A 22417-nucleotide genomic window follows, 5' to 3' on the forward strand; every position below is an offset into this window, starting at 1 on the left:
TTCCGGGTCATGTGGCCAGCATGACTAAGCCACTTCTGGGGAACCAGAGCAGCGCACGGAAACGCCGTTTACCTTCCCGCCGGAGTAGTACCTATTTATCTACTTGCACTTTGACGTGCTTTCGAACTGCTAGGTTGGCAGGAGCTGAGACTGAACAACGGGAGCTCACCTTGTCGCAGGGATTCGAACCACCGACCTTCTGATCAGCAAGCCCTAGGCTCTGTGGTTTAACCCACAGTGCCACCCGCTGTTTAGAGATGCTTTAATGTTGTATCGGGACGCGGGTGGCGCTGTGGGTAAAACCTCAGTGCCTAGGGCTTGCCGATCGCATGGTCGGCGGTTCGAATCCCCGCGGCGGGGTGAGCTCCCGTCTTTCGGTCCCAGCTCCTGCCCACCTAGCAGTTCGAAAGCACCCTTAAGTGCAAGTAGATAAATAGGTACCGCTTTATAGCGGGAAGGTAAACGGTGTTTCCGTGTGCTGCACTAGTGCTGGCTCGCCAGAGCAGCTTCGTCATGCTGGCCACGTGACCCGGAAGTGTCTCTGGACAGCGCTGGCCCCTGGCCTCTTAAGTGAGATGGGCGCACAACCCTAGAGTCGGACACGACTGGCCCGTACGGGCAGGGGTAGCTTTACCTTTAATGTTGTATCATTTGTGTGTTTGTTTCCCTGGGCTCCTAATGATGATGATGGTGGTGGTACAGTAGCAGCAGCAGCAACAATAACAACAACAGGGAGTAGTCCACTGTGCTTGGGTCTTGCTTGTGGGTTTCCCGCAGGCTTCGGGTTGGCCACTGTGAGAACTGGATGCTGGACTAGACGGACCATTGGTCTGATCCAGCAACCTATTCTTACATTACATTCCCACATTACAATGGGCTTTCATAACCACTAAGCACCGCTAGTTAAGTATTTAAAGGCAATTAGCTGGTGTTGCCCAGAATTACTTTTAAAGGAATAGCAAAGCTTGATTTGTTGACATTCTCATATATATTCATACTGGTGGGTCTTAGAAGAAGGCAGAGGTAATAGGGACTGGAAAATGTATTGCCTTTGGATGGCAGCTAGCCAGTGCCTTTTGATTAGTGCTGGTCAGCAGTCAACCCCACGATGTCACCCCCTGATATATCATATGAACTGTCACACATGCTTATTTGCAGTCTCTGGTACTTCCCTCCCCCCCCCTGCAGTGGGAGGGGCCCCTGTGTCTAAATTTTGGAACTGGGCCCGGGAAACCTTTTGGGATTTAGGAATTGAGTCTTATCCAGGTGTGCCTGGAGCTGGAGGGCAGCCACCTGCTCAGAGCAACCGTAACTTCCTTCTTTCATCTGAAGGGGCCTTTTTAATTGGTGTAAAGAGAAGGGCTGAGCCTGAGTGTATCGGAGGCTTCCTCATGGTGAAATCAGTAGCAGGGAGAGAAAGGCGCTTTGTATGGCTCAGAGACGTCCTCCTGCTTCCCATGTGCAGACAACATTTGTATTTATCTTCCAAGCTGGTTTGAGATTTAGTACTTTTTCTTTCTTAAAAAAATCTTACTTCTTTTACTTACTTATTTACAATGCAATCCTATGATGTGTATAAGTTATGTGTCTGCTCAGAAGTAAACTCTGCTAAGTTTGATGGGGCTAATTGCTAGGAAATGAAATATATATTTAAAATGTCCAGTAGCACCTTAAGAGACCAACTAAGTTTGCTCTTGGTGTAAGCGTTCGTGTGCATGCACACTTCTTCAGATCTGCTAGGAAATGGTTATCAATAAATTGCAGCCCTTCAGCAGGCGTCAAAAGAATAAAACAACAGCGAACATTTAAAATAAAAAATAAAAAGAGAATCCAAGCCTAGAATCTGCAGTTTCTGTACATTAACTGAACAATAAGACAACAGTGAAAAGTTAGGTATTGCTCTTAGAAGACTTAGTGCTGATCCACACAATACATTTAAAGCACATGTGAGGCATATTTAAAGGACCTGGCTTCTCCCACTCACCAAAGAATCATAGGAACTGTTGTTGTTAATGGTGCTGGGAATCCTAGCTCCATGGGGGGGGAACTACGGTTCCCAGGATACTTTAGTGAAAGTCATGTGTTTTAAAGGTGCCTTGAATGTGCTTTAAATTAAACCTGTTATTATTATTTATTAAATTAGTATACCACCCTTCATCTGAAGATCACAGGGCAGTTCGCAACATAAAAATGCAAAATGAGAAATACAAAAAGACATAATAAAACAGATACAACCCAATGTCCACCAGCTCACAAACACATTTTAAAGGCCATAGAATGTTAATCTATAATCAGCCAAGGGTTTGGTCATAGAGAAATGTTTTTGCTTGGCACCTAAAGATATGTAATGAAGGCCCCATGTGAGCCTCCCTGGGACCTGTTCTCATGTTCCCATCCACCCTTTCAGTTACGCTAACCAAAACATAAGCATCCTTCAAAAATTTCACTTGTCTGAATTTTGCAGTGTACAGTGGTACCTCAGGTTAAGTACTTAATTCGTTCCGGAGGTCTGTTCTAACCTGAAACTGTTCTTAACCTGAAGCACCACTTTAGCTAATGGGGCCTCCCACTGCCCCCACGCCGCCGGAACACGATTTCTGTTCTCATCCTGAAGCAAAGTTCTTAACCTGAGGTACTATTTCTGGGTTAGTGGAGTCTGTAACCTGAAGCGTATGTAACCTGAAGCGTATGTAACCCGAGGTACCACTGTACTGAAAAACTGCATGTACAAGGGTGAAGTGTGTATAAAAAGGTACACAGTGAAAATGGTATTGAAAGTGTGTTATATCAGGCAAAGTTGCTTTGCAAAAATATTTATGTTATGCAAAATCACATACATATGTAAATATATTAGAAGAAATTTGCTCTTAAATGCTGGTGTATTTTCATTAGGACTTTGAAAATATGGCAAACTGATGTGGTAATATGCAAAATATTGGTAAAATGAGAACCTGAAATGTAAAATGTGATCTTCAGATGAAGCTGATCAGTCTTCTTACCTATAAACAGTACAGGGGGTGGCCCTGCCAGTCAGCTTCCTTCTCCTTAGTCTCAGTATTGCCCCTTGTAGAACTCTGTAATGGGGAGGAGGAAGATGGGGACACGGGATCACAGCTAGGCTGTCACATTCACTGGGATTAATTTCTGAGTAGTCATGTACTGTGATTCTTCTCCAGTGTGCTTCTTCAGGATGGGAGTCAATGGCCTAGAATGGCTTCAAGAAATAAACAAGCACAGAACAGATTATTCGTGCCTGGCTTTTCCTAGAAACAGGAAAACATTCCTAAAAGCACATTGCAACTCACACAATGTTTATCATTGTGGCTACTGGCTCCACACGTTCTGTGCCCTCTGGGTGTTACAGGAGTGCCTACTTTGATTGGATCTCATGTTTGGCTGTGCCCTGTGAGAGGCTGTAAATCAGGGTCTATTGCTGCTTGTGACATATTCTAGCGGCATTATCAATGGCTACTAGCCACAATGGCTATTTTATTCCTCCACTGTTGGAGGCTGTATGCCTCTGAATTCCAGCTGCTGAGGATCACAAGTGGCGATTGGGCTACTGTGCTCAAGTCCTGTTTGCAGGCTCCTCGTTGGGGCATCTGGCTGTCCACTTTTGAGAACAGGATGTACATAGAGTTGAAGGAAGAATTTGGAAAAAGGGCCACTCTTTCCCACTTCTTCTTTCATCTCTATGTGCTTTTCCAGGCTCAGACTGGAACACTGTTACTCACCACAGGTGTCACCAGCAGGTATGTCCGCTGGGCTCTTTGCACAGGGCTCCTACTTCAGCCGCTTGCAGAGATGATTCCTTGTCACACATTATGTTGCAAGTCTGTGGACACCAGCAAGGAACTGTGGCTTATTATGAGATAAGGGCAGGAAACCTTTTTGAGCCTGGGGGCCTCTTTCTCTTCTGGGCAACTTCCAGAGGGCCACATACCAGTGGTGGATAGGGTCAGAGGCAAATACAGTGGTACCTCAGGTTACACACGCTTCAGGTTACATACACTTCAGGTTACAGACTCTGCTAACCCAGAAATAATACCTCGAGTTAAGAACTTTGCTTCAGGATGAGAACAGAAATCGTGCTCCGGCAGCGCGGCAGCAGCAGGAGGCCCCATTAGCTAAAGTGGTGCTTCAGGTTAAGAACAGACCTCCGGAACGAATTAAGTACTTAACCCGAGGTACCACTGTACCAACAGAGCAACAATGTGTTCATTGCACATGGCATATTTAGGAGTGCAGACAACTTCAGGAGTACAGTGGTACCTCGGGTTATGTTACCTTCGGGTAATGCAATTTCGAGTTACAAATGCGGCAAACCCTGAAGTGTATACTTCTGGGTTTCACCTTGCGTGTGTGCGCAGAAGCGCTCTATCTCACCGCGCACATGCGCAGAAGCAGCACCTCTGGATACAGACTTTTCGGGGTAAGTACGGACCCCGGGAACGAATTAAGTTAGTATCCGGAGGGTCCACTGTACAGCTGAACAACGTAATATGTGAATTGACCCATAGGCTCTGATACTGGACATGGGTTCTAGGGAAGAGCCATGCTTGAAATCAAAGCCTTCCCTTTAAACTGCGGTGAGAAAGGGCTACCTTTTCAAAGGATATTTTGCACAGAAAGTTGGCTTATACCTTTTGAGACTTGCTTGGTGCTCCAGCTTTTGCGGAGTGGGAAAACGCCCCTCTCCCCACCACTGATTCTTTCAAAGAGGTATAGAAAAAAGAAGTTCAGACATAATAATATATCAAAATGTGAGATGCCTTCTCATTAGGAAATCTGTGTAAGTGCATTAGTGGCCAACCACAGCTAGAACCAAGAGCCGGCAAAAGGATCCCAGCGTGGGCCTGGCTCTAATCTGGATCAGATGGCACCAGCCTCCAACATATGCACTGAATTTGTAAGGTTGCGTTTGGAAGGTGGATGAGGTGATGGTGTGTGTGTGTGTGTGTTAGGTAGTGCTCTTTCACACAGAAGCGGGCCAGACTTGGCTGAGTCCCTCAAAGAGAGAGTGAGGGAGTCAGCGGGGTAGGTTGCCTCTGTCAATGGCAGATTGATCTCGGTAGGGTGACCAAGTTAAATAATTTTAGATAAATAAACACGGGAGGAAGGCAGGCCCATCTCATTTTACCAAAGAGCTGCTCCACGACCTGGTGGAGGAGAGTTTGGGAACAGGAACTTTGCTGGGGGTTGTGGCTCATTTATAGTCAGATTCTATTCTTTGTAAGAGCCTTTGATGGTACTTCTGCATGAAAAAGGGAACATTCTGCACTAAGGATGGATGAACCTGTCAAATTCAGTTTCCCTCACTCATTTTTCCAAACTTAACTTCAGTTCTCCAAATTTCTACATCAGTTTGTGACTTTTTTTTAAACAAGTCCTTGTGGAAATTTCCCTTCTCCTCCTTCTTCCTAGCTGTTACTTCACCCAAAGGTCCCAAGGCAGGTTAAAACCAGGGCACCCACACAAAGTTGTTGATTGTTCCAGCCACACTGCGGTGTTGCTGCAGCGCTGCAACAATCTCCATGCCACCTGCAGCCTCCATCACGCAACACAGAGTGCTGTGCTGCCCACAGACAGCTAGAGAGGTACCAGAACGCACAAAAGAGGTGCTGGAACTCACCAAAGAGTTCTGGTGAGTTCCAGCTGAAAAAAAGCCTTGGATAAAACATTAAACCACAATATTAAAACAGTTTAAAACAACATGATCAAAGGAATAAGGTGGGACCTAAATATAAACACTTTGAGTGCCAAAAACCAGACGGTCTGTATTTTGGTGCATATTTCTCCTAATTTACACATTTTGTATGTATTTTTGTCTAATAGACAAGCTTTGGTAAATCCATTTTTACCCTAACATAATGTGTGCTTATATGTTATTTTCATGAATATATGAACTTTAGTGCACAATTTCCTCTAGCATATCCATATCTGTATACATTATTTTGTTGGAGCAAAGCTGAAAAATTGAACAACTGAAAAACTGGAGAAGCGCCAATTTCGAAGGTTGGTTTGCATATTGTTCCAAAAAGTGCCAAATTAGGTTGGTTCATCTTTAAATGCAAACCAAACTGAACTTTTCTCCCCCACCTCTATTCTCACCACCCAGGGGAGAAAAAAACCCACCACATTTTTACATCATTTGAACCTGCTTTCAAGTTAGAACATAGTCATGTGGTTAGTAGCCTTCTCCATGAATTTGTATAATCCTCTTTTAAAGCCATCCAAGTTGGTAGCCATCATTGCCTCCTGTGGGAGAAAGTTCCGTAGTGTAATTTTGTGTCATTTCTTTCATCTGTTCTCAACATTCAGCTTCACTGAATGTACACAACCTCTAGTGCTGGAGAATGGGGAACCCTAAATGTGACCCACAATACCTCTCTATCTAGCCCTCTGCACTCTGCCCAGGCCATAAGCCCTCTCTCTAAGCCATGGGTAGGCAACCTAAGGCCCGGGGCCGGATTGGGCCCAATCGCCTTTTCAATCCTGCCCGTGGACTGTCCGGGAATCAGCGTGTTTTTACATGAGTAGAATGTGTCCTTTTATTTAAAACGCATTTCTGGGTTATTTGTGGGGCCTCCCTGGTGTTTTTACATGAGTAGAATGTATGCTTTGATTTAAAATGCACCTCTGGATTATTTGTGGGGCACAGGAATTCGTTCATCCCCCTTCCAAAACAAATAGTCCAGCCCCCACACAAGGTCTGAAGGACAGTGGACCAGCCCCCTGCTGAAAAAGTGTGCTGACCCCTGCTCTAAGCCTGACTTTGCACCCTCCTTGATTGGCTGAAATGTGACTTTAAATGCCGATTATGCTCGTTCCTTTCATAGATGGGGAATAGAGAGAGCTTTGCCTACTGTAAAAAAAAGGGTCAAATTCACATCTGTTGCTCCACCCACTTTTGCTTCTGGTCCCACCCACTGCTAACATGCATTCCCCAGAAGGTTGTTCCGAAAGGAATGTGGACCTCGGGCTGGAAAGGCTTCCCCGCCCCTCGCTCCAAGAGGTGTTTCCCACACTCGAATCCTTGGCGGTGGCAATTAAGGCCGCTCCTTGCTGCTCTTGGGTTTCCTTGTCTGGACGGATTCTGCCTGGGCTCCCCCCAGCTCTCGCTGTACAGTTTGAAAGTAAAACCACAGGGCAGCCCAGCAGGGTTAGGAGGCTGGCAGAATGGCTGCGGTGACCTTCAGATCAAAGGAGAATGTTTCAGGCCTGGCCTCAAGTGCGGAGCGAGCTTGTTTTAACTTAACAATGTCAAAATACTGGCAAACAGAAGACATGAAGAAAGGTCTCCTACGGCTCCCAGGCGGTAGCAGGGATCCTTTCCTGCTGTCTGTCCATACGGTTCTTGCCTGTGAACAGAGAGGAGAGGAGGAAGGAGGGGAGGAGAGGAAAGTGCAGGAAGAAATCAAAGCAAAAAGGGATTTGAGTCGCTGGTGGCAAAGTGGGGCAGAAACTAGGACTGTAAAAGAAAGAAGGAAGGCCACACATTTAATGCACTATGATGCCTCTTTAAACAGTCATAGCTTTCCCCAAAGAATTCTGGGAACTATAGTTCATTCAGGGTGCTGAGAATCTTTAGGAGGCCCCTATTCCCTCACAGAGCTACAGTTTCCAGAGTCTCATGGGAAGGATTGATTGTTAAAGCATCCTGGGAATAGTAGCTCTGTGAGGGAATAGGGCGTCTCTTAACAACTGTCGGCACCCTTAACAAACTACAGTTCCCAGCAGTCCTTGAAGGGGAAGTCATGAATGATTAAAGTGGTCTAAGAGTGCTTTATATGTCAGGCGCAGTGGTGGCCCAAGCCAGTTCTTTGGAGTCCTCATGGAACCTCCAAATGCAGCCACCAATGTTTGCTTGACAAAATTCAGCAACCCGGTCCCTCCCTGGTCACAGAAAAGCATTCCTGATGTAGCTGGGGAAGTGGTGCCAATAGGCCATAGGAATTGCCATACGTCCGCAATTTCCCGGACATATCAGGAATACTGCTGTTGGCAGCAGTGTCCAGGTGAAATATCCAGGAAAATTTGGACATATGGCAACTCAGCAGGGAGGAGGATGGGGACAAAACTCTGATGAGTCAGTTCTGCCTGCCATTGACTCTGGCGCCACCTACTGTTGGTGTCCCTGCCTTCCACTCCACCACTGGGAAAGGGCTTTGGGCAGCCTTCAGTAGCGCCCTTGCCTTCTGGCTAGGAAAGGCCAGAGCTCAGAAGGAGAGCATCACGGGGAAGGTTCCAGGTCCAATCTGTAGCATCCCAAGTTACAGGACCATAGGGGAGTGGGAGGGTTGGGAATGGCCTCTTTTTCCCTCTTGGAGAACTGCAGCCAGAGATGAAACAACAGCATGACTTCTAATAACTCTCTGCAGCCTTAACAAAGGATTAACAAAGGCGGTTGGAGGATGGATGGCGGCTAACAGATTGAGGTTGAATCCTGACAAGACAGAAGTACTGTTTTTTTTGGGGGGGGGACAGGAGGTGGGCGGGTATGGAGGACTCCCTGGTCCTCAGTGAGGTAACTGTGCCCCTGAAGGACCAGGTGCGCAGCCTGGGAGTCATTCTGGACTCACCGCTGCCCATGGAGGCGCAGGTCAATTCTGTGTCCAGGGCAGCTGTTTACCAGCTCCATCTGGTACGCAGGCTGAGACCCTACCTGCCCATAGACTGTCTCGCCAGAGTGGTGCATGCTCTGGTTATCTCTCGCTTGGACTACTGCAATGCGATCTATGTGGGGCTACCTTTGAAGGTGACCCGGAAACTACAACTAATCCAGAATGTGGCAGCTAGACTGGTGACTGGGAGCGGCCACCAATACCACAAAACACTGGTTTTCAAATACCTACATTGGCTCCCAGTACGTTTCCGAGCACAATTCAAAGTGTTGGTGCTGACCTTTAAAGCCCTAAATGGCCTCAGTCCAGTATACCTGAAGGAGCGTCTCCACCCCCATCATCCAGCCCGGACACTGAGGTCTAGTGCTGAGGGCCTTCTGACAGTTCCCTCATTGCGAGAAGCCAAGTTACAGGGAACCAGGCAGAGAGCCTTCTCGGTTGTGGCACCCGCCCTGTGGAATGCCCTCCCACCAGATGTCAAAGAGAACAACAACTACCAGACTTTTAGAAGACATCTGAAGGCAGCCCTGTTTAGGGAAGCTTTTAATGTTTGATGCATTACTGTATTTTAACATTTTGTTGGAAGCTGCCCAGGGTGGCTGGGGAAGCCCAGCCAGATGGGCGGGGTATAAATAATAAATTATTATTATTATTATTATTATTATTATTATTATTATTATAGCACCCAGAATTCTGTTTAAAGTGGTGTCATAACATTTTAAATGTATGGTGCAAAGGTGGCCTTAGTGAGAATGAACGGGCCCTACTTTCCTTAGATGGTGTCTCCTGGGACTTAACAGGGTATGGGCAGAGGGAGTTGCGTGCCCATGTTCTTCTGGTCCAGCTTATTCTGCAGCAGAAGTGGGAAACCTCTGGCCTGGGGTGGGGCAATTCAGCCCTCCAAGGCCCTGTATTCAGCACTTCGCACTCCCCATGCCTCTCACCAGCCACACCCTCTTTCCCAAGCCAGGTCCCCTTACAGGTCTAGCTTTGCACCCTCTTTGAGTGTTGTTGCTTGGCTGGAATGCATCCCTCAGATGTGATTGTGCTGGTCTGGAAGGAGGACAGAGAGGGGTGCAAGTGTCTAGTAGAAACTAGCCTACCCTACAAAAGGTAAAACTCACATTTGTTGCTCTGCCCAGTTTTACCTCTGACCTGCAGAATGTTGCCCAGAAGGGCATCTTGCTCTTGGGCTGAACAAGATTCCCCAACCCTGTTCTATGGGATCATCCACGCCCCCCCCCCATTGCTTCCAGTCTGTTTAACTGAGGGCCAGTTTGTCGGAAATCCTTGCATGCTTCCATGTTAAAAGATACCAAGCTGAGTCCCATTTTATAAGGAGGCACAACCCCCTGCCCCTGCTGCTGGAAATGGCTCAAAGTAGCAGTTTGCTTGTCGAGAAGCATTTCCAGGAAGGGCATGGAGGGAATTGTTCCTCCTGCATCCCTATCCGCAATGCAATAAACCTCACCCGCTAACACAGCACAAGGCTGGTAATGTTTTAATAGCTAATTACAGGCAGGAGACACATCGGACACGGCTAAGAACATTTTACTACCTGCACCTGATAGATTTATTAGGAAAATAGCTGCTTTCCCAAGCAAAGCTAATTCACCTCATCCCTGGAATGGAGCCATTTCAAGGGTCTCCTGTGATAAATTTAATATTGACAGTGGTACTTAGGTGGAGCGTGTCTCTCTGCTGGCTTTGCTCAACGTCGCTTCTCTAGATGAGTAAGATGTGCTCACAATTGTGCTGCAAACAGTTCCATATATAAAGAATTTCTTTCTTTCTTTCTTTCTTTCTTTCTTTCTTTCTTTCTTTCTTTCTTTCTTTCTTTCTCACTTACATTTTCTGTCTTTCTTTGCTACCCCTTCATTCCTTCCTTCCGCTTTTCTTTACCCTCCCTACCTCCCTTCTCCCATTCTCCTCTTCCTTTTTTTCCTTTTCCTTCCATCCCTTTTCTTTTTGCTCTTCCTCCCTTCCCTTCCCTTCTTAACTATTTCATTTGCTCCTTCCCTTTTGCTCCCCTTCCTTTCCACCAGCAGTGGCGGCCCCAGGAAAAACAAACATGGGGACTGAGTAGCACAGAAGGGCAAAGTATATTTCTCGTTAGCTTCTCCTGCCAGTGGACCTCTGTCTCAAAGACACTTGTATCTCTCTAAAGCAGCGAAATGTCCCTTATGCATTTCTTTGTGGGAGGGGATGTCTTGGACAAGAGGAGGTCTCGCCTTTGTAAAACTGTCATTTTGCTAAATCCAGACCATAATCTCTCTCCCTGCCCCTGTTTGTTTTTCCAACAGCAACTCATCCTTGGAAACCTTGCCAATTTTAATCACGAGTCAGGCTGCCTCTTTGGGATCTGCCACTGAGAACAGCTGGTGACTGGACAAGCCAAAGTTCGAAAGAGCTGTGAGGTGGAATCAGAGCTGGCCATTAGCTTTTATAGCAAGGTGGGGTCAATTATGGGTTGATAATTAGGTGCTGACAGTAAAAGGAGAGCTCTAATGAAAATCAATTACAGGACAAAATGGGGTGTGCTTTGGGGACCACCACCCCATCAAAATAAGAAGGTGAAGGAAAATAACCAAAAGTACTTTGAACAAGCTTCTTTATAAAATTACAGACTGCTGACTGCAAACCTCAACTCTTTGGACTCTCAAAGAAAGGGCCAGGGAATATCTTGCTGCCCTATACATTGCAGATGTCCCTTTGTAGACCACCTATGTATTTTGGTAGCTGCTGCTAAATCACTGCTTAGCAATGACTTTTGAAAAATGTTTCTAACTTGAGTTGCTAGTATTTTTGCCCCTCAGGACTGTGATTCATAAGAACAGCCCTGCTTCATCAAGCAATAGCCCCATCTAGTCCAGCATCCTGCTCCCGGTGGCCAATGAGATGCCTTTTGTGGGAAACCTGCAAGCAAGAGCTGAGCACAAAACCCTCTCCTCCTGTTGTTTCCACCAGCTGGGATTCAGAAGCACTGTGTCATAGAGTGGTTTGATGCAGAAGGAGGAGCAAGCCAGGGAACCACAAGGGAGGAAGGCTCAGAGCCCAGAGAGTAGTAGTGGGACAACGATAAATGGCCCAGAGGGAGAAGACTAGGAAGAGGAGATGTCAGAAGCTGAAGAGGTAACAGGGCTTAGTAAGCTGGGAGAATCTGTGGCAGAAAGAAGTCCAGAATCAGAAGCTGAAGCAGGAGAGTGGGAGGAGGGAGGCCAAGAGGCAGAAATGAGTCAGGCTGGTGAAGAGTCACAGGCATCTCCCCCTCCTGCTGCGACAAGCTCCCCTCTCCCCTTGTCTCCCAGAACCAGAAGAGGCATGAAAAGGGCAGAGGAGAAGTTGGCTGCATGCAGGCGTAGTCTCTGATTGCTTGGGGAAAGCCCTGGAGAGAAGGGGATTTAGATGGCTGTGAGCAGACAGGGTCTTTCTTGGCAACTGATTTTTGTTTATTTTGAAATTTGGGGGGATTTTTGTTTATTTTGAAATTTGGGGGGGAAATACAATGATTAATATTGGATATATTTTTATGAATTGTATAAAAATTTAATCTAAATAAAAACACAGAGCAAAAAGAGAGAGAAGGAAAAAGAAAGAAAAAGAGAACTTCCAATTATTCATTTGTCAGCTTTATAGAGAATTATTCAACACATTCACTCTAAGATAACACCTAATAAATCTCCCCGGCATTATCTTGAATCCTCAAACCCACATATCATAAGTTCATTTTCTTTTTCATGAACAAAGTCTATAAGAAGTTTCTAATCTTTAGTAAATGTTGACAATGATTTTTCTCTGATTAACCACATCAGTTTCGCCATCTCAACTAAGTCCAGTAATTTTAACAACCATTCCTCCACTGGAGGCTATAATCTTTCCATCTTTGTGCATATATTTTGAAATAAAGTTCCATAGTCTTTTTCTAATTGTATACCGTAAGTCCCAACAGGAAGAGCTCCGGCTTTAGTTGAAAATTGACCTTAAAAATCTCCTGTATCAGTGTCAGTGTTTCCAATATTGTTTAGCTTTTTTACACGTCCACCAAGCATGAAAAAAATGTCCCTTCTTGACACTTCCAGCAAGTATTTGGAATGTTTTTATACATTCTAAATAACCTATCAGGAGTTAAGTCCCAATGATACATCATTTGTGTATTTTAACCCTTTAGTCAACATATGTTCCCACTGTTCCATCTGTTTATCATACCCATTTTTGCCCATTTAACTTGTTTTGTTGAAATTTTCTCAATAACATGTTCATTATCTGTACACAACTTAATTTAAAAATCTGTCTTTCTTGTTCTATACCAAATGTCTTTTTCTCCAACTTAAATCTCTCTGTTAGTTGTAGGTGGAAAAAAACAATTAAAGACTATAACCTTCCCTTGTTCCTTTTTTTAAATTTTACCGTCTCCCTAACTCCATTCTAATAGTGGAGTGCATGTTTTCTATGAAATGATTTTGAAATCTACATTAGCTTTGATCTTACCATACCACAAATATCCATGCCATCCAAATCTTAAATCATGATCTTCTAGTTCTCAGGGTCACCCATTCCTTCATCAACACTAAACAACAGTCCGCAAAGTACTATTTCAGGTCAGGTAAACCCAGTTCTTCCCTTTCCTTCGCATATTGAAATATTTTCATTTTGACTTGTGGTTTTTCTCCTTGCCATAGAAACTTAGATAAATCTTTTTGCCATTGTTTAAATGGTAAGTCATTAGTCAAAATAGGTAATGTTTGAAATAAAAACATCATTCTGGGGAAAAAACATTCATCTTTATCACTGAAATTCTACCTAATAATGACAGTTTTAATGTCTCTCATCTTTACATATCTTTTTAAGTTTCAGCCCCTTTCATAACATAATTATTTTGAAATAACGAGCAGTTCATGTTTATCATAGTAATACCCAAGTATTTCATTTTTTTCCATTGTGAAACCCTGTTTTCTCCAAAACCTTCTGATCTTTTGTTGTCATATTCTTCTTTTATCTTCATTGTTATAATTCATTTTGTCTAACATCTCTAAGCAAAACTTCCAAGACCAGAATGAAAAGTAATGGGAACAATGGACACCCTTGCCTTGTCCTCTTCTGTATCTCACAGGTTTTAGTCAATTCTCCATTAACAATTATCTGTGCTGTCTGTAATGTGTAAATTGATTTTACCCATTTAATAAACAGTCCTGGAAACTGATTTTCATGGAGTAAGACCATTGGGAATGAACTGCTCTGTTCATTAGGCCTGACACTCAACCAAGTCTGTGGGGATCATGTTTTCACTAATAAAGAGTTAACTCCAACTTTAAACTGTGTGATTACTGACCAGCATGCTCCTGCGATACACTGCTGCCTCTGACTATGGAGGCAGACCATAGCCATTATGGCTAGTAGCTATTGATAACTTTGTCTTCCTCGATGCCTTTGTCCCACCCTCTTTTAAAGCCATCCAAGTTGGTGGTTATCACTGCGTGCTGCAGGAGAAAGTTGCACAGGTTTACCATGTGCTGAGTGAAAAAGAAGTTTCTTTTATCTATCCTGATTCTTCCAACGCTCAGCTTCTTTAGATGACCATGAGCTGCAGTGTTTATAAGAAAGAAAGAGAAACTCCTGAGGGTCCCTAGACACACAATATCTTGTGCATAGATGCATATACAGATGCGTATGTGAAATATACTCAGAGTCGAGAGTGGATTTCATGCTCTTTATTCAGCTCATAGTGGTGAGGAGGAATGAATGTCCCCTCAAAGTATCTGCTTTATATACATTATTTACACAATGGGTTGCACGTGATTGGCTAATTCCGGAATTCTCCTGTAGGCCAATCAGGTTGTGGATTCACTTCTATCTGGAGCTGGATTGGGTGGCTCCTGCCAACCAATCATACTGCTGCATTGTTCTAGGACCAATCAGACTACTGCATTCTGAATCCTATTGTTCTAGGACCAATCAGACTGCTACATTTTGGATCCAATTGTTCTAGGACCAATCAGACTGCTGCAGTTTGGATCCTATTCAACTCAGTACATAACACCATGCAAGGTATTGTGCACATAACAGCCTGCTGTTCCACACACCAAAGCCATCAAAGTCACTTCTGGGCCGCCTACCTCCCATATGAAACAGCTGAAGCCATCAACTTGGATGGTTTTAAAAGAGGATTGGACAAATACATGTAAGATAAGCCTATAAAGGGCCACACTAAACAATCATTGAAATGCACAGTCTTGGTCCCCCCCCCCTTATTTCTTTTGTTTAAAATATGCTTGGGGCAGGAAGTCCCTGAATATTAGTTGCTGGAAACTGCAGGTGGGCAGAGTGCCGTTGCACTCACGTCCTGCTTGTGGTCTTCCCAATAGAGGCATCAGGGTGGTCACTGTGAGAACAGGATGCTGGACTAGGTGGGCCATTGACCCAATCCAACAAGGCTCTTTATATGTTCTTATATTCATCAGGATACATAGCAAGCAAAAAGGGGTATTAAAAAATTATTCCCTCCAGCACCATGGCCCTAATGAAAAGTACCCCCTCCACACACACCGTGGTGTACAAGAGGGGTTTCTTCTCCCACACTCCACCCCATTGTCTTTAAAAACAAAACAAAAAAACCAGTCCTCACATCCTATGTACAGTCCAGGAAGGAAGCTACCACAAATCTTTCCCATGCCTGTTTCTCCAGCCCTTCCCCTTTTAAAAAAGACCTGTGAAATCTGATCATGCATCTCATGTATTGTCTTGCTTGTCCCCACAGCAGAGCAGGGGGCTATGGCAGAACAAATGAATGCAACATTAGTAGACAGACTATACCTTTCAGCAATGTTTAATAATGAAATTCAGAGTGCGATTCTCATGATCAAAACAGGGGCATTTTGCATTGCTGCTATTTTTTTCATTATTCAAATGTTGGAGGATATGCTATTTTGTGGGGGCCATTTAATGGAATCAAAGCTTTGGTGAGGATCTCAAAAATCACCCAGTCTTACCCCAATGCCAATTCATGGAATCTGCGGCTGCGACATCCCTGCTAGGTGGTCATCGATCTTAAAAACCTGGAAAGGAAAAGAGTTCATTACCATATGAAGCTGTCTGCTCCACTGATGGACCACCAGGGAGGTCTTCCAAATGTTGAGATCCCCTTTCACATAATTCAAACCTGTTAAATCAGGCCCTACCCTCTGGATTAGAGATGGAAGGATCTGTCAGTTTTGGTTTTCTCAGTTTCTTGTTTATTCTCGTTCAGTTCTCCACATTTCTGCCACAAATTGTGATTTATTTTTGTTTTAAATCTCTATAAGATGAACCAGCACTTCAGTGCAAATTTCTAATGAACACATTTCTGTATGATGTTTAGACTAATATGTGTATTTTTGCAAGCAATTTCCCCCCTTAATAGAATGCATTTTTTGTATGCTATTTTCATGAATATATTCATTTTTATGCACACTTTACCCTAGCAGACACATTTTTCATAAACACTGCTTAGCTGGAATACTGCACTGCAAAATAGGTTTGCTTCTCCTGTTGTAATGGAAAGTGCAAATTTAATATATTAACCTTTAAATGCAAATAGACTAGCATTCACTTGGGGAAGGTTTTTCAGCTCATGGGCCGCATCCTCTTCTGGGAAACCTTCTGAGGAGTGCATGTCACTGGTGGGTAGAGAAACAAATGCTAGGGTTGCCATGTTTTATAAAGTAAAATTCCTGACACCTACAAAGTTGTTGAGCTTTTTTAGGGAAACCTAACCCAAAGATAGTGATTTTACCTCTGGATTTCCCCGTGACACCATTTTTGCACCCGAAAGCCAGGACATGTCAGGAATTTTCCTGATGTATGGCAAGCCTAACAAATGCACATGTGGTCTGGGGAGAGGAGAGGTGGCCTGGGCAGAGTTCTAAGGCTGATGCATGGAGGTCTGGAGGCCTCAATTTGGCTCCTGGGCTGGAGGTCCCTCACCCCTCTTCTGCATCACGTGGATTTTGCTTACAGAAAGCAGGGTGGCACATTTTGATGAGGAGTTGTGTGTATGTTTTAAAGTTGTGTTTCATTGAAAAGGAAGCCCTCCTTAATCTTATTTGGGAGGTTTCGTAAGAGAGTGGTGAGAGAAGGAAGAGAAGAAGGCAGTGTTCATCTCCTGGATAAATCAAGAGGTCTCTGGCGAGGTGGAAAGTGCATAAACAGAACCTGGGGGCCGGCTTGTCTGGAAGCTTAAACTGATTACAGCGGCTTGTCTTTCCCTCCCGGATCCCTGCTGGCTTTGAGTACAAGAGCAACTGATGTTTGGATCTGAGGGGGCAGACAAGGAGGCTCTGCCTTCCTTAGTCTTCCACATTCCCCGAAATGTCACCTTTATCCCACTAAATAATACAAACCATTGTCTACCATTGCCCCCCACCCTCCTCAAGTCATCTCAAACAGTTCTTAGTGTCAGCTGTAATTCCGTCAGTAACTCAATCTGGGATGGTCTCGGCCTTTACCAAACGTTGCCCGGACTTTTGTTTCCAGCTCTCCCTCCCTGCCTCACCTAATTCCAGACTCATAATTTCTTTGGAAGCCGAAGCAAGTCTTTTAAATAATAGTGTGTTTTTCCATTTTTATTTCGTAAAGGCTGGGTTTTAGGAAGGGACTCGTTTTGCACTGAATTTGAAAATAGTTTGGCCCTTTCAAAATCCTCATGTTTGGGTTGTATCCAACAATTTTTTACTTGGGAGTCAAGCTTTTGATGTGACTGAACCAAGTTAGGCCACATTCATACCATATTTTTAAAGTGCTGAGATACCACTTTAAGCAAACATGACTTCTCCCAAAGAATTCTGGGAGCTGTAGTTTGTAAGGGGTGCTGAGAGTTTTTAGGAAAGTCCCATTCCCCTTACACAGCTATAATTTCTAGATTTGTTAAGCAATCAATCCCTCTTCACAGGGAATTTTGAGAACTGTAGCTCTGTGAGGGGGACAGGGACCTCCTAACAACTCTCAGTACTCCTTACAAACTACAGCTCCCAGAATTCTTTGGGGGAAGTCATGTCTGCTTAAAGGAAATGCTATCCTTTAATACCTCTGTGACAGGCAGAAATGAGTTGGAAGAAAGGGCAAAAAAGCAAACATAGTGGCAAATAATGTGAACTAAAATCTTTACATCAGCCACAAAACATTCTGGGTGGTTACAGAGGGGTCACCACTAACCTCAGCCCTTTGTCAGGATTATGAGAAAATAATATCGGTCTTATAGGGGAGTTGTAAATATTACTTACAAAAATCTGTGTGAGTTGCTTTCAATACTTAAATGGGACTAAGTAGAGATCCCTTTGCACTGCATCTTCATGCTGAGAAAAGCATCACCTCTTGAATTTCTGCCTGCTGCACAGCTATTAAAATAGACCCAGGAGCCCAACTGGAGATAGGGGAAAGATTTGAATGTGTCCAGCTTGCAATATGTTGACTGAGTTGTTGTTATTTATTTATTTACTTGATTCCATTTGCGAAACCTCTTCCCCTGTAGCGTATTGAAGGGAATACAGTACACAATTTAAAAAGCCACACAATATTTTTTTTCCATATGCAAAAACAATTTTAAAAAGTGATTCTGTATAGAAAAACAATTCCGTAGATACAAACAATTAAAAACATTTTCATATGTAAAAACAATTACAGTACAGATATAACTCAGATATGGGCTGGGGTAAAAGCCTGCCCTTGAAAGCCTTGTCGGAAAAGGAAGGTCCTAAAAGACAGTAGAGCATTACAAGATAGGCAAACCTGCCACCACGGATCCCAGATCCAGTATCTGTTCCCTATGCCAGGACATAGACTTGTGAAATATGAATAGTACGGAGAGATGTGGCTTCTGAGCACGTTCAGCCAGCCATATCTTCCCTACATGTGCACAGAGGAGTAAACAGCACATGCAAAAGATTTCTCTGTGTTGTAATTTTCTGCAAGGATGTGAGCTGTAGTTGTTGTCAGACTCCAACTCCCATCAACCCTAGCCAGGGCTGGCCCACCCAGCAAAGTGAGGTGCCCAACTCAGGCAGCAGGATACACAGGATTGCCAGATCTTACCTCCAAGGAATGCATTGCCTACCGCTGTTGTCGTAGTGGCAACGATGACTGCAGTACAACTCCTTGGAGGCCAGATCTGCTGCCCCTTTGGCAGCCCCACCCTAATGCTGCCTCCACAATGGCTTCTCAGTGGTGCTACTGGTCTCCTGTCCCCTATTCCCAACGTCAATCTTTATTCCCCGCCCTTGTTCCCAGTGCTATTTTTCTAGAGAAAGAGGTGCTGGAATTCACTATGCTCTCTTATAATGGCAATGGTGCTCACCTGAAATGTTCCGGAACTGAGCTCTGGTGAGTTCTGGCTGAAAAAAAGCCCTGCTTGTTCCAGATATAGATCTTCACTCCCCTCTTCATCTCTGGCACAGGGGAGGGGGGAGGGGACACCCTTTTGTGGTTCACCTCAGGTGCCAAAATAGCTTGGGCCACTCCTGGCCCCAGTCAGCAAGCCCAGTGGTCAGGGCTAATGGGAGCTGCACTCCTGCAACATCTGGAAGGCTACAGGTTCCTCACCCATGCTCTAGGAGGTGCATTTTATTTATTTTAAACAATGTTTAAGGCTGCGCTAGTTTTCTTTCGACTGTGGTAGCAAACAGACCAGAAGCCAATGCACAAAAGTATAAATGAATTCCTGTACCTAGAGTTGTCAAGTTTTCAGCCAGCTCCTGTAATTATGCCTTGCAACAGTGGAATGCCCTGCACCAATGAGCAGCTAGCATTTATCACCATACATCAATCAAGTCATGGTTCAAGGCACAGCAGCAAGAGTGGGTGAATAAGTTGGCAATAGTGGAACCAGGGTGTTCAATTGATCCTTCACACAAACACACAAGTGTGTGTGTGTGTGTGTGTAAATTAGTTGGAAGGGACTGTGAGGGTAATCTAGTCCAACCCTCTGCAATGCAGGAATCATGTGCCCTTTGTGAGGCTCAAACCCACAACCCTGAGATGTCTCATGCTCTACTGACATACATCCCTAAATACAAATTGAGTCCATCCATTTCTGCTCACTCAACTCTCCATAGTAAGTTAGTGTCACTGACAACATTTATGCAAAAACAATGTTTATTACAGCACAGTGCCAAAAGCAGGGAATCTGTTTTGGCGTTTAAGGGCTGGTTTCTATTTACAGACCTGAGATAGCATCTTACAAATGTGCTTACACGGTGACTTAATCTATTCAATTTGTATTTCAGACTTTTAAATTGTTCTTCTGCTTGCTATCATGGTGTCATCCGGGAATGTTTGCCATGGGGAAATGTCACTACATTGTTTTTATGGCCTGTGCTTGTGAGCTCCTGGGAAATGTTCAAGGAACAGGAGGATGCATGTAGACTTCTCCCCGCTCTCTGACTAATTAGATCCCATTGTAATTTTTTAAATGGAAATCTGCTGCCTACCCAATTCTCAGAGGTTTGGGATGGGTCATGATTTGCAACGTATCAACTGGCATTGAGAAACCTGTGGCCCTCCAGATGTTGTTTGACTAGAACTCCTTAGGCCTCTTCCCACTGGATGATGGAGTCCAACAGCATCTGGAGAGGTATGGCTTCTCCACCATTATAACATATTTTTCTGTGAGTGCAACACTCTTATTTCCAGGAAGGGTGTTTGTATAGGGTCTGCCTAAAGTCAAGGATGGTGGGTGAGTTTTGCCACACTTATGGACACAATAGCAGACTGCGGGAGCAGACCAATGGTCCATCTAGTCCATCTGTCTCTGCACATATACAGTCATACCTCATGTTGTGAATGCTGTGGGTTACATCTTTTCAGGTTGCGTCCCACGGCGACCCGGAAGTACCGGAAAGGGTTACTTCTGGGTTTCGCCACTCGCGCATGCGCAGAAGCGCAAAATGACATCACGTACATGCGCAGAAGCGGCGAATCGTGACCTGCGTGTGCGCAGACGCGGATTGCATTCCGATCAGATTGCAAACGGGGCTCCGGAACGGATACCGTTCGCAACCAGAGGTACCACTGTACATGTGTTTGTGTAAAAGCGTGCACACTTATTGATTTGCACTGCTCCACGGCTGTGTTCATATTGTATGCATCCATTGAATGTAACGTGCCAATAACTAATGTAGAATCACAGTGTTGTACAGTTGGGAGGGAACCCCAATGGTAATCTTGTACAACCTCCTGCAATGCAGTATAGCTCAGCTAACTGTGTGCACAGTTTGCACACTTCTTAAATGTCATGTGTGAACACTCCTTTGGTTTGCATTGACTGGCAGTGGCTCTCCAGGGGTCCCAGTCAGGAGTCCTCCCCTGCATATATCCCTCCCCCACCACACACTGGATTAACTCCTATGATGACTTTCACAAAGTTAGTCATCCCCCTTGGGAAGATGACTTGATTGTCTCCAAGTGTGTGAACTGGCACCATGACAGTGAGTACAACAAGCACCACTTGGGTGTTCTCTTCCTCCACCTCCTCTGTTGCTGCTGGAGTTGCCACTCTGATCTTGCACCTCCTCTCTATGCAAATGCTAAAGATGGCTGATAAAGAGCTTTTTTAAAAAACCAAATAAACCCCAACAACAACCCTTGTTACCTGGTGCACTTGGACGCACCCTGTGGCGCCTGGCTCTCCACGGCTGATGGGCGTATTGTAAAGCAAGAGACGGGGAGTCTGTTGGAGGCAACGCTTGGGTCTGCTGTTAAGCGCCCCAGCCAGCTACTTTTCCGGTTAGACCAGGCAGCTCTCTCTACAGAAATCTGAAAGGCAAATCTTCCAATTAAGACAGGTTTGCCACTTAGTTGGATAAGGCTCCTTCACAGGGGTAATGGGCCACGCCTTGGTTGCAAGGCTTTCCATGGAATCAGGAGATGGTGTCTGAGGTAACTGCAGACTGCCCAAAACAAGGCATGAGATTTCCTGATAGTTTCTCTGCTGTTGGGATGCCCATGCCTCTTTCTTTCTTTCTTTCTTTCTTTCTTTCTTTCTTTCTGGCATTTATATAAACTGAATCATTAGCATTTCAAACACTGTACGTAAAAATAAATCCCACAGAGAATCTAAACAACAAAAAGGCATCATAAAACAAATCACCACCTTAAAATGCCTTTGTCATGCACCTGAAGTCCAGGAAGGAGTGCTTGTCTAATCTCATGTGACAGAGAGTTCCACCGGCTTGAGCCCACAACAGTGAATGCACAGGGGGCAAACAGCATAGGGATGTCGGGAACCAGTGCTATACTGAATCAGACCATCTAGCTCAGTATTGTCTACACTGACAGGCAGCAGCTCTTCAGGCAGACGTTTCTCCCAGCCCTACCTTCAGATTCTGAGGGTTGAACCTGGAACCTGGGCAGGTACTCTGCCTCTGCACTATCCACTGGGACATCTTCTTTGGAGGTCTTTAAGCAGAGGCTTGACAACCATATGTCAGGAGTGCTCTGATGGTGTTTCCTGCTTGGCAGGGGGTTGGACTCGCTGGCCCTTGTGGTCTCTTCCAACTCTATGATTCTATGATTTGGCTCAGTAGTTTCTACACTGACTGGCAGATGTATCCCTGTACAATTATTTCTGGTTTCTTCATTTTTATTTCTTCTTCATTATTTTGGTGACTTCATTTGTTGATGAATGTTATCTAACCTACCGCGTATTATCTCTCTCACATGGGGGAAAATAAAGGGAACCGCACCTAAATTAATGATTTTCATTCTTTCTTCAAGTGTTTCTGATATTTAAGGGTGAGAGGCAGTGATGCTTCTGAGTACAGTACTAG

The 22417-nt window shown here is 44.6% G+C and overlaps 2 long non-coding RNA genes across 2 annotated transcripts in view; one reads left to right on the forward strand and one right to left on the reverse strand.

Annotated features, from left to right (window-relative positions):
* Positions 1–22417, forward strand: part of LOC308467928 — a 196152-nt gene that overhangs the window by 119994 nt on the left and 53741 nt on the right. The gene's annotated exons all lie outside the window — the stretch shown is intronic.
* Positions 4362–21400, reverse strand: LOC308467938. The gene is made up of 3 exons (XR_013981385.1): positions 21241–21400; positions 15611–15676; positions 4362–7361 (listed from the first exon to the last, which is right to left on the reverse strand). It is a non-coding gene; the product is annotated as an uncharacterized lncRNA (long non-coding RNA).

This window comes from Podarcis pityusensis (assembly GCF_964106645.2).
Source record: "Podarcis pityusensis genome assembly, chromosome: Z".
Taxonomy (NCBI): Eukaryota; Metazoa; Chordata; class Lepidosauria; order Squamata; family Lacertidae; genus Podarcis; species Podarcis pityusensis.